The following is a 10,000-nucleotide window of genomic DNA, read 5'->3' as shown; positions in this document are numbered from 1 at the left end:
AAGGAAACCACTTTACTTTGCAAACCTGTGCTGAGGAAACTAAGGAACAGGATGAAAAAGCAACAACAGCAAGTTTAAAATTGCAAATATTGTGTTAAGGAACATAGACCCATAAACAAGGAGATATGTCCAGAAATGCACGCAATTGCAAAACTAACAAATGTACCAAAACATTTGTTAAGTATTAAAGAAAATAACAAATATAGCAAAAATAACAACACGATGAAGCTAGCGACAGCAGCAAGAATAACAATTCTTCAAGGCAGAAAAAGGAAGAGGCTCCACAAATATAACGAAAATAACGAAAATAACAAATATAGCGAAAATATCCAATCAAGTAAGCGATAGCAGTAAGAATAACAATTCTTCAAGACAGACAAGGAAAGGGGGCCCCACAAATATAACCAAAATAACAAAAATAACAAATTCAGCGAAAATATCAAATCAAGCAACCGAGAGATACAAAAATAACAATTGTTTAAGACGGACAAGGAGGCCTTCCAAGGAGGGTTCTGATGTCGCTTTGTCGCCCATTTTCCAGCCCACCTGACGTTTTTTCGCTGCAATACAATCGTCGCTGTCGCTTTTTCGCTAGACGTGCTTAATTTTTGCATCTCGCGCGTCGGCTGGAGTTAGTTCGAATTCTAGGAGTCTGGTTTATTAAATCATCTTCCAGTGTAATTAATTTCACGTCATCAACCAAACACCTTTCTCTTGCCCACATCGGCATCAGTTTACGGCGCCTGTTGATAACTTTTTTCCTGGGCAAAGCTTGTCATCCAAAAATGTATTTGCAGGTGATGACATGTAAATGTGAAAATAGGCCGGAACATTATTTTGTAAAGTAAACGGAAATACCCTGGTATTACGGCAACAGATAAAACTTTATCGATGTCAGTGGCTGTAGTGAATGAGTATGATTCTACTTTCATGAAACGCGTTCAACTAATCGACTTGGTGAATGATAGAATGCCGCCAGCCACAATAGGTTTCGCATTTGGTATCACGGTTGTTAATGGAAGTGACAGGAGGTAAACTATCAACAGAGTTATTTCAGTAGAGTTATCACTTAGAGTTAGAGTTAACGACTTCCAAAATCCTGAATTCAAGATTTTGGACTGCCAAAATCCTGAATTTAAGTCCAAAATCTTCAATTCCAAAATCTTGAATTCAGGATTTTGGCAGTCCAAAATCCTAATTCAGGATTTTGGAAACTTAACTCTAACTCTACGACATAACTCTATGAAAATAACTCTAAGAATAGCTGTCCCCAAGTGGCAGTGTTTACTTGAAATCAACCAGAAGATGATTGCTTTGGTTATCAGCGCACGACGAATATCGGAAAAGCTTGCGTAGACGAAGAAAACGGTGTTGAGTTATCTGATACTTAAATCCGAGTACCATCCTTATTTTATTGTCATTTTCCTAGCCTAGTATATTTTTGTATTAATAAAGAACTCATGTGGGCATGCAAACGGGGAGGGATTATTGCTGTACTATTTTACCGTAAGGTTCATTCGCAGTCATTCTCCGATTCTACGACTCGTCCGAGTCTACCTTAACATACTTTAGTAGTAATAATAAAACGATTATTACAACTAACTGTGGTGTTTTGCGTTGTGTTCGTTCGGGCGAGACGTTTTTGTTGTATTTGCCAGTATCGCTCCCTTGCTTTGTCATTCTCGTTATTTTTGCTACAATTGTTATTTTCGGTATTTTTGTTACATTTGTGAAGCCCCTTCCCCTGCTCTCTTTCAGTGATTTGTTAATATATTTGCCAGGGTCCCTCCCTTGTTTTGTCATTCTCGTTATTTTTGCTATAATTGTTATTTTCGGTATTTTTGTTACAATTGTGAAGCCCCTTTCCCTGCTCTGTTTCAGTGATTTGCTTTATTTGCCAGTGTCGCTCCCTTGTTTTGTCATTCTCGTTATTTTTGCTATAATTGTTATTTTCGGTATTTTTGTTACAATTGTGAAGCCCCTTTCCCTGCTCTGTTTCAGTGATTTGCTTTATTTGCCAGTGTCGCTCCCTTGTTTTGTCATTCTCATTATTTTTGCTATAATTGTTATTTTCGGTATTTTTGTTACAATTGTGAAGCCCCTTTCCCTGCTCTGTTTCAGTGATTTGCTTTATTTGCCAGTGTCGCTCCCTTGTTTTGTCATTCTCATTATTTTTGCTATAATTGTTAGTTTCGGTATTTTTGTTACAATTGTGAAGCCCCTTTCCCTGCTCTGTTTCAGTGATTTGCTTTATTTGCCAGTGTCGCTCCCTTGTTTTGTCATTCTCATTATTTTTGCTATAATTGTTATTTTCGGTATTTTTGTTACAATTGTGAAGCCCCTTTCCCTGCTCTGTTTCAGTGATTTGCTTTATTTGCCAGTGTCGCTCCCTTGTTTTGTCATTCTCATTATTTTTGCTATAATTGTTATTTTCGGTATTTTTGTTACAATTGTGAAGCCCCTTTCCCTGCTCTGTTTCAGTGATTTGCTTTATTTGCCAGTGTCGCTCCCTTGTTTTGTCATTCTCATTATTTTTGCTATAATTGTTATTTTCGGTATTTTTGTTACAATTGTGAAGCCCCTTTCCCTGCTCTGTTTCAGTGATTTGCTTTATTTGCCAGTGTCGCTCCCTTGTTTTGTCATTCTCATTATTTTTGCTATAATTGTTATTTTCGGTATTTTTGTTACAATTGTGAAGCCCCTTTCCTTGCTCTGTTTCAGTGATTTGTTTTATTTGCCAGTATCGCTCCCTTGTTTTGTCATTCTCGTTATTTTTGCTATAATTGTTATTTTCGGTATTTTTGTTACATTTGTGAAGCCCCTTTCCCTGCTCTGTTTCAGTGATTTGTTATATTTGCCAGTGTCACTCCCTTGTTTTGCTATTTTCGTTATTTTTGCTATAATAGTTATTTTTGGTATCTGAATACATGTATGTTATGTATAAAAAATAAAATAAAAAATAAATAAATAAAAAACGTGTTACATCCGATTTACGTTTGAAATTTCCGAAAAAAGTAGCTATAACATCGGCGCATGGAGAAGAAACAAACAAAAAAAGCAGTAATTACAGAATACCCCGCCACTTGAACAAAGTTCTGCCTAGCCGGCTACGCGGTACGCAGAAACTAATAAATTCAAGTTGAAGTATGTAATTTATTCAAGCCAATATCCATGTTAGGTTATTTTCACAAGTGCAAAATTGTCATTAAAGATGAACCTTTTAAAGCTTATTAATTTATTCAGTTTGTCTGGTGTGAGGCGAATCAAGAAATTCGTCTAAAATCAGGTTACTGCTTCCGAATGTTAAAAGGCTGCTTTAAATCATGCAGTTTTATGACAAATTACTCTTTATTACTTTTTTTATTTTATTCAAACATGATATTGTCCACTTTCGTCACTGTGCACAAGTCAACATTTCCTTTTAAGAGTTTTCATTCTTTCTTCATCTGTTTTCTTTGCAAATTTATTTGTCTCGAATTAATATTGAACAGTGAATGTATTGTCTTGACAAGTGCACAATTACAGAAAGAACATGATCACTTGAGGAATCAGCAGTATCAGTTTCTTGATCCAAATTGCCCTCATGATCGCTTCCCGATGATTTTTTATCAGAGTCAAACAGCAACGAAGTATCAACTCTTTGGTGTTTGCTTGCCTTAGACTGTTAGTGTTGAAGTACGTTATGTTTTTTCGGCACCCTCCAGGGGGAACAAACTCGAGTACGTTTCTAAACTTTTGGTGGCTGGAAAAATCCAGTTTAATGATTAAAATATTTCTTTTCGCTGTCTCTACCTCGCGCTAGATCTCTCAAAACAGTCACGGGTAACTCTAAAACGACCTCTAAAACGAAGACCCTCAGACCCTAAAACACTAAGACTCTAAGACCCAGAAAACGCTAAAACGAAGATCCCCTAATAAGGAGTTTTTACCTTTAGTGAAATTTTACTCCTTCTTTATCCGGCCAATAACGCAAGAACAACAACAACAACCGCCATCTTGAGTCGAGCAACCGAGCTCTCACACTTTGGCCGGAAGTGGCATCGCAGTATGAAACCTCCATTTGGCGCTAAAAATATAGGCAGGTGGATAGCGCGGTTTGTTTTGTTAATACGTATCCACTGGATAGCGATTTATCCGGTGAATAGCGTTATCCAGCCTTCGAACAACTGGCGCCAGATATTTTGTTGGTCTTTCTAAAAACTTTTAAACGGTAAAGTAATTCTGTCAGCGTTCAAAATAGTCTGCAAAAAATGTTTAATTCGATTCATTATGAAGTATTATTCACTCACCAATCCATGGTCTGATGTAATGTATGATTCATAGACAGAACAATTCACTTGCTAAACTGTGCCGGCAAAACACGGCAAAGCGGGCGCTCTCTCTTCCTTTATATAATTGACAGAAGGAAGCAAATCGGTAGGTAACCTAACTTCCGGCCAATTGTGGTAGCCTGGTTACTGAGCTCAAGATGGTGGACAAAACCTCGCAATATGAACAAAATTTTCCGGACAAAGAAGGAGCAAAACTTCACTAAAGGTAAAAACTGCTTAGAAAATTAGGGGGTCTTGGTTTTAGAGTTTTTTGGGTCTTAGGGTCTTAGGGTGTTCGTTTTAGAGACACCCAAACAGTCACCGCGAATCTGTATACAGTATTCACAAGGTATCTCAAAGTCTGATTGAATGGAACGGGAAACGAAGTTCTCGCTACAGGTTTCATCGTATTCTCTTTCTCCGTCGGATGCTCTTTCTGTTAATTTTGATTCTAGGACGGCATTCATCTCTTCAATCTTTGTTCTCTTTTCTGGCAATGCCTCTCAGTGTTTTTTTAGTCCAGCTAAAAGTTGACGGGGAAGCCCCACTTAATGGCATAAAAGTCTCGAAATCCTCTTTTCGAAAGTGGGCTGAACAAAGTTTCGTATGTTTGGTGACTGTAAAATCATTTGTCGGGTCACTTTTTATCCTAGATATCCAGACCTACAAGATGTGGGGAAGATTAATATTTAATATGTGATTGATCAAATTATGCACTTACATTAACGAGTTTTTCATCCTCTGGAAAGCCATGCCATGATAGCTCTTCCATTGTTGAATTGTTACAGCAATCATAAGCACTACCAAGTAGTGTACCATGCCGAAAAAAAGCGGAAGAATTTCTGTAGAAAAAAAAAGGAGAAAAAATCTTTACGCTTCATTGATTCTCTGCAATGCAAATCTTTGTTTACCCAATACACATCACGTGATCAACCTATGACGTAAGAGTCTAAAGAAGTATCGCGAAGAACCCTGTTGTAAGAGTCACTGATGAGTTTCATTAGGTTCCGCAAAGGACAACTGTGTCAGTCACAAATCCCGTTGCTTGCTATGGCTGATGTCCAATGTTAAGAAATCGCGTTTCTCCCTTGCTTGATTTGATATTTCGCTATATTCGTTATTTTCGTTATATTTCTAGGGCCTCCTTTCCTTGTCTGCCTTGAAGAATTGTTATTCTTGCTGTTATCGCTTGCTTCATTTGCTATTTTCGCTAACTTTGTTATTTTCGTTATATTTCTGGGGCTTTCTTTTCCTTGTATGCCTTAAAGAATTATTATTCTTGCTGGTATGGCTTGCTTCATTTGTTAATTTCGTTATTTTTGCTATATTTGTGGGGCCCCCTTCCCTTGTCTACTTTGAAGAATTGTTATTCTTGCCGCTATCGCTTTCGTTATTCGTTATTTTTGCTATATTTGTTATTTTCGTTATTTTTGTTATTATTGTGGGGCCCCTCTTCCTTGTCTGCCTTGAAGAATTGTTATTCTTGCTGCTATCACTTTCGTTATTCGTTATTTTTGCTATATTTGTTATTTTCGTTATTTTTGTTACATTTGTGGGGCCCCCTTTCTTTGTCTGCCTTAAAGAATTTTTATTCTTGCTGCTATCGCTTTCGTTATTCGTTATTTTTGCTAAGTTAGTTATTTTCTTTAATTTCTTTATATTTGTGGGGCCCCCTTCCCTTGTCTGCCTTGAAGAATTGCATGTTATTCTCTCTGCTATCGCTTTTGTTATTCGTTATTTTTGTTATATTTGTTATTTTCGTTATTTTTGCTATTATCGTGGGGCCCCTCTTCCTTGTCTGCCTTGAATAATTGTTATTCTTGCTGCTATCGCTTTCGTTATTCGTTATTTTTGCTATATTTGTTATTTTCGTTAATTTCTTTATATTTGTGGGGCCCCTTTTCCTTGTCTGCCTTGAAGAATTGTTATTCTTGCTGCTATCGCTTTCGTTATTCGTTATTTTTTTTTTTAAGAGAAAATGAGGGGACAGAGAGGGAGGCTCCCAGTCCAGCCCTTGGGATATGAAATGTCCACGAAAGTCTTCCGAGACGTCCCAATGCAGGTCAACCTCGGTCTGATGTTTGAAAGAAAAGCGAAGATTTCATGTAATGGCGGACGAAGTGGACTTGACGTTTGTGCATGCGGACGTCTCGGAAGACAGACTTCCGCTAGAACAAAGACTTTCGCTCGTCTAAAGATAACTTTCGTGGACATGACATATCCCGGCCAACGCCCTGAGCCTCCCTCTCCGTTCCCTTTATTTCCTCTTGGTTATTTTCGTTAATTTCGTTATATATGTGCGGCCCCTTTCCTTGACGGCGTTTAAGAATTGTTTTTTTTTTGTATTGCTATCGATTTCGTTATTCCTTATTTTTGCTATGTTTGTTATTTTCGTTAATTTCTTTATATTTGTGGAGCTCGCTTCCCTTGTGTAAGTTAAATAATTGTTATTCTTGCTGCTATCGCTTTCGTTATTCGTTATTTTTGCTAAATTAGTTATTTTCGTTAATTTTGTTATATTTGTGGGGCCCCCTTCCCTTGTCTGCCTTGAAGAATTGTTATTCTTTCCGCTATCGCTTTCGTTATTCGTTATTTTTGCTATATTTGTTATTTTCGTTATTTTTGTTACATTTGTGGGAGCCCCTTTCCTTGTCTGCCTTGAAGAATTGTTATTCTTGCTGCTATCGCTTTCGTTATTCGTTATTTTTGCTAAATTAGTTATTTTCGTTAATTTCGTGATATTTGTGGGGCCCCTTCCCCTGTCTGCCTGGATACATTGTTATTCTTGCTGCTATCGCTTTCGTTATTCGTTGTTTTTGCTATCATTGCTATTTTCGTTATTTTTGTTATATTTGTGAGGTCCCTTTCCCTTGACTGCCTTTAAGAATTGTTTTTTTTTATTGCTATCGCTTTCTTTATTCGTTATTTTTCCTAAATTAGTTATTTTCGTTAATTTCGTGATATTTGTGGGGCCCCTTCCATTGTCTGCCTGGAAACATTGTTATTTTTGCTGCTATCGCTTTCGTTATTCGTTGTTTTTGCTATCATTGTCATTTTGGTTATTTTTGTTATATTTGTGGGGCCCCTTTCCCTTGACTGCCTTTAAGAATTGTTTTTTTTAATTGCTATCGCTTTCGTTATTCGTTATTTTTGCTATATTTGTTATTTTCGTTATTTTTGTTATGTCTGTGGGGCCCCTCTTCCTTGTCTGCCTTGAAGAAGTGTTATTCTTGCTGCTATCGCTTTCGTTATTCGTTATTTTTGGTATGTTTGTTATTTTCGTTAATTTCTTTGTATTTGTGGGGCCCCCTTCCCTTGTCTGCCTTGAAGAATTGTTATTCTTTCTGCTATCGGTTTCGTTATTCATTATTTTTGCTATATTTGTTATTTTCGTTATTTTTGTTATATTTGTGGGGCCCCTCTTCCTTGTCTGCCTTGAAGAATTGTTATTCTTGCTGCTATCGCTTTCGTTATTCGTTATTTTTGCTATATTTGTTATTTTCGTTATTACATACAGAACAAGTTAAAATTAAATCATTGTCCCATTCAAAATATAACTTGGAGGTGACAACCGAAGTGTATTGTAATCTAAAACAGGTAGGTTTCGTTCAAGCAAATAACTTAAAACAAACTTTAAACAGACGCGAATTCACTGGCACATGTTTAGTATTATCATATTAAATTTCCTGGAGTCATGCTACGTTGACTCTCTATAAGACGGACATCTCTCTAAGACGGACAGCTGAGGCCGGTCCCGATGGTGTCCGTCTTGGAGAGAGTTGACTGTATTTGTAAGGCCCCCTTCCTTTGTCCGTCTTAAACAATTGCTATTTTTGTGTACCTCGCTTGCTTGATTTGATATGTTCGCTAAATTTGTCAGGGATACAGATTATCACAGTTATCGTTGTTGCAAAGAACGGGACGAAATATGTCAAGTAGATAACTAATTGTCTGCGGTGTTAAGTTAGAGGAGAACACGTAACTTTACAAACCTGTGCTGAAAAGCTAAGGAAAACAATGAAAAAGTAGCAACTGACAGCAAGTTTAATTTAAAATAAAGTTAGTCTTCAGGCCAAATTGCGATTATTGTGTCAAAGAACACTTAAATTCATAGACCCATAAACCATAAAACCGTACATAAGTCGTACAGCCTGGAGCCACCACCCTATTTTCCAAAAAGATAAGCATATTAAATCCTAAAAAAACTCGCTTGAACGGTAAAGGCAAAAAGCAATTTCCCAAAAACCATTTTGCACAGGACGGAACGAAATATCTTAAGCGGTTAACTAAAATGTCTCCGGTTTTAAGTTTGAGCTTTCATCTTATGCAGAAACGTCTAGAAACACATAATTACTTATATTCAAAACTGAATGACATAGAATATAGATAGAAATTAAACTCTTCGTATATTTGAACTGTGGGAATTGAAATACGTCAGAGATAGAGATTATTTACGGAATCTTGTAGGTGCCATCCGAGAGTTTGAAAATCTGACGTACAACAAACTTGTGAAAATCCGACAACAAAGTTGTGAGAATCCGGTATCCAAGTTGTGAAAATCTGAAATCCGTGTTGTAAAAATCCGACATCCAGGTTGTGACGTTCCGGCAATCTTACATCCAGCGAGTTGCAGATCATTTGTAGAATTCACCATAAATTTGGACAGAGAGAATTTTTTTAAATGAAAGAACGTGATAGACATGCACGGTCTCCCTTTTGTGGTTTTTGTGGTTACAGATAATTATGAAATCCCGCAATTCACAGTTTTTGCTTAAAAAACATTCACTTCGGTAATTTTATTTTCTTGTACGATATTAAATGTAATATCTGGAGGTTGAATGATTGAATGAATTAGTTAGAAATTAATATTCTGTCGGCACGATAGAGAGGCTCCTAGGGTATCATGGGAGCTGTCAGGAGTATCAAGGATTTTTGGCGGGAGACTTTGCTCGTTCTAGATCGGTCAGTCTACTTGTTCGCTTGTTTTTCTGTTTCGTTCGATCAGTTTTTTAAATGATGTACCACTTTTGCATATGCCGTTTAGTTGACCTTTCATTGGGATCTTGTGCTGCTGCATTAGATTAAGTTTTTGGCTAGTTCTAAACTCACTCGGGGTGGTTATTAGTGGTTTTTCGTATCTGGCGTAGTACGTCTTCTCATAAGATTATTTAACCTTCACGTGTTATTTACATGGGCCTATGCTGTAGTCAGGATTTGTTTGCATTGTATGACTGCCTTCCAAAAAGAAAAATTGACCTCAGATGGTGATGCTTTGGGTGTAGTCTCGCTCTTCAAGGCGGGTTTTGAATCGAGATAGTGCTTCCTCAAATGTTGCCTTTTGCGTTTGTGAAGAGTTTGTTAGGAGAAGCGTACCGGAATTTCCTTTGATAAAATCCTTTTGACACCGGACGGGTGACAAGAAGTAAAATGCGTGTATTGGAAGATTTTTTCGGCTTGTGACATGGCTCGAAGTCGAAAGCAGTTCTTTTTCGAATCGTTCTCCTTTGTATACTGTAATTACTGTTGTGTCTAGGAAAGTGATCTCCTTCTCTGCCAACTTTTAGAGTTAGGATGGAAGGTCTTAGCTTGAAGTTGTGCAATGAACAGGTTGATTTCCTGTTCATGTACGTCCCATTGTGAGAATGTTCCATGTTGTTGGTTTAACTTTGCTATGGCTTATCATTTTCTTT

General features: G+C 37.2%; 1 protein-coding gene across 1 annotated transcript in view; it reads right to left on the bottom strand.

Annotated features, from left to right (window-relative positions):
* LOC137968034 (neuropeptide SIFamide receptor-like) overlaps nt 1-10,000 on the bottom strand; it is a 270,910-nt gene that overhangs the window by 244,560 nt on the left and 16,350 nt on the right. The window lies entirely within an intron of this gene.

This window comes from Montipora foliosa, chromosome 8 (assembly GCF_036669935.1).
Source record: "Montipora foliosa isolate CH-2021 chromosome 8, ASM3666993v2, whole genome shotgun sequence".
In the NCBI taxonomy this organism is placed as follows: domain Eukaryota; kingdom Metazoa; phylum Cnidaria; class Anthozoa; order Scleractinia; family Acroporidae; genus Montipora; species Montipora foliosa.
The sequence above is the reverse complement of the archived record's forward strand: the minus strand, read 5'-3'. Positions and strand labels throughout refer to the sequence as shown.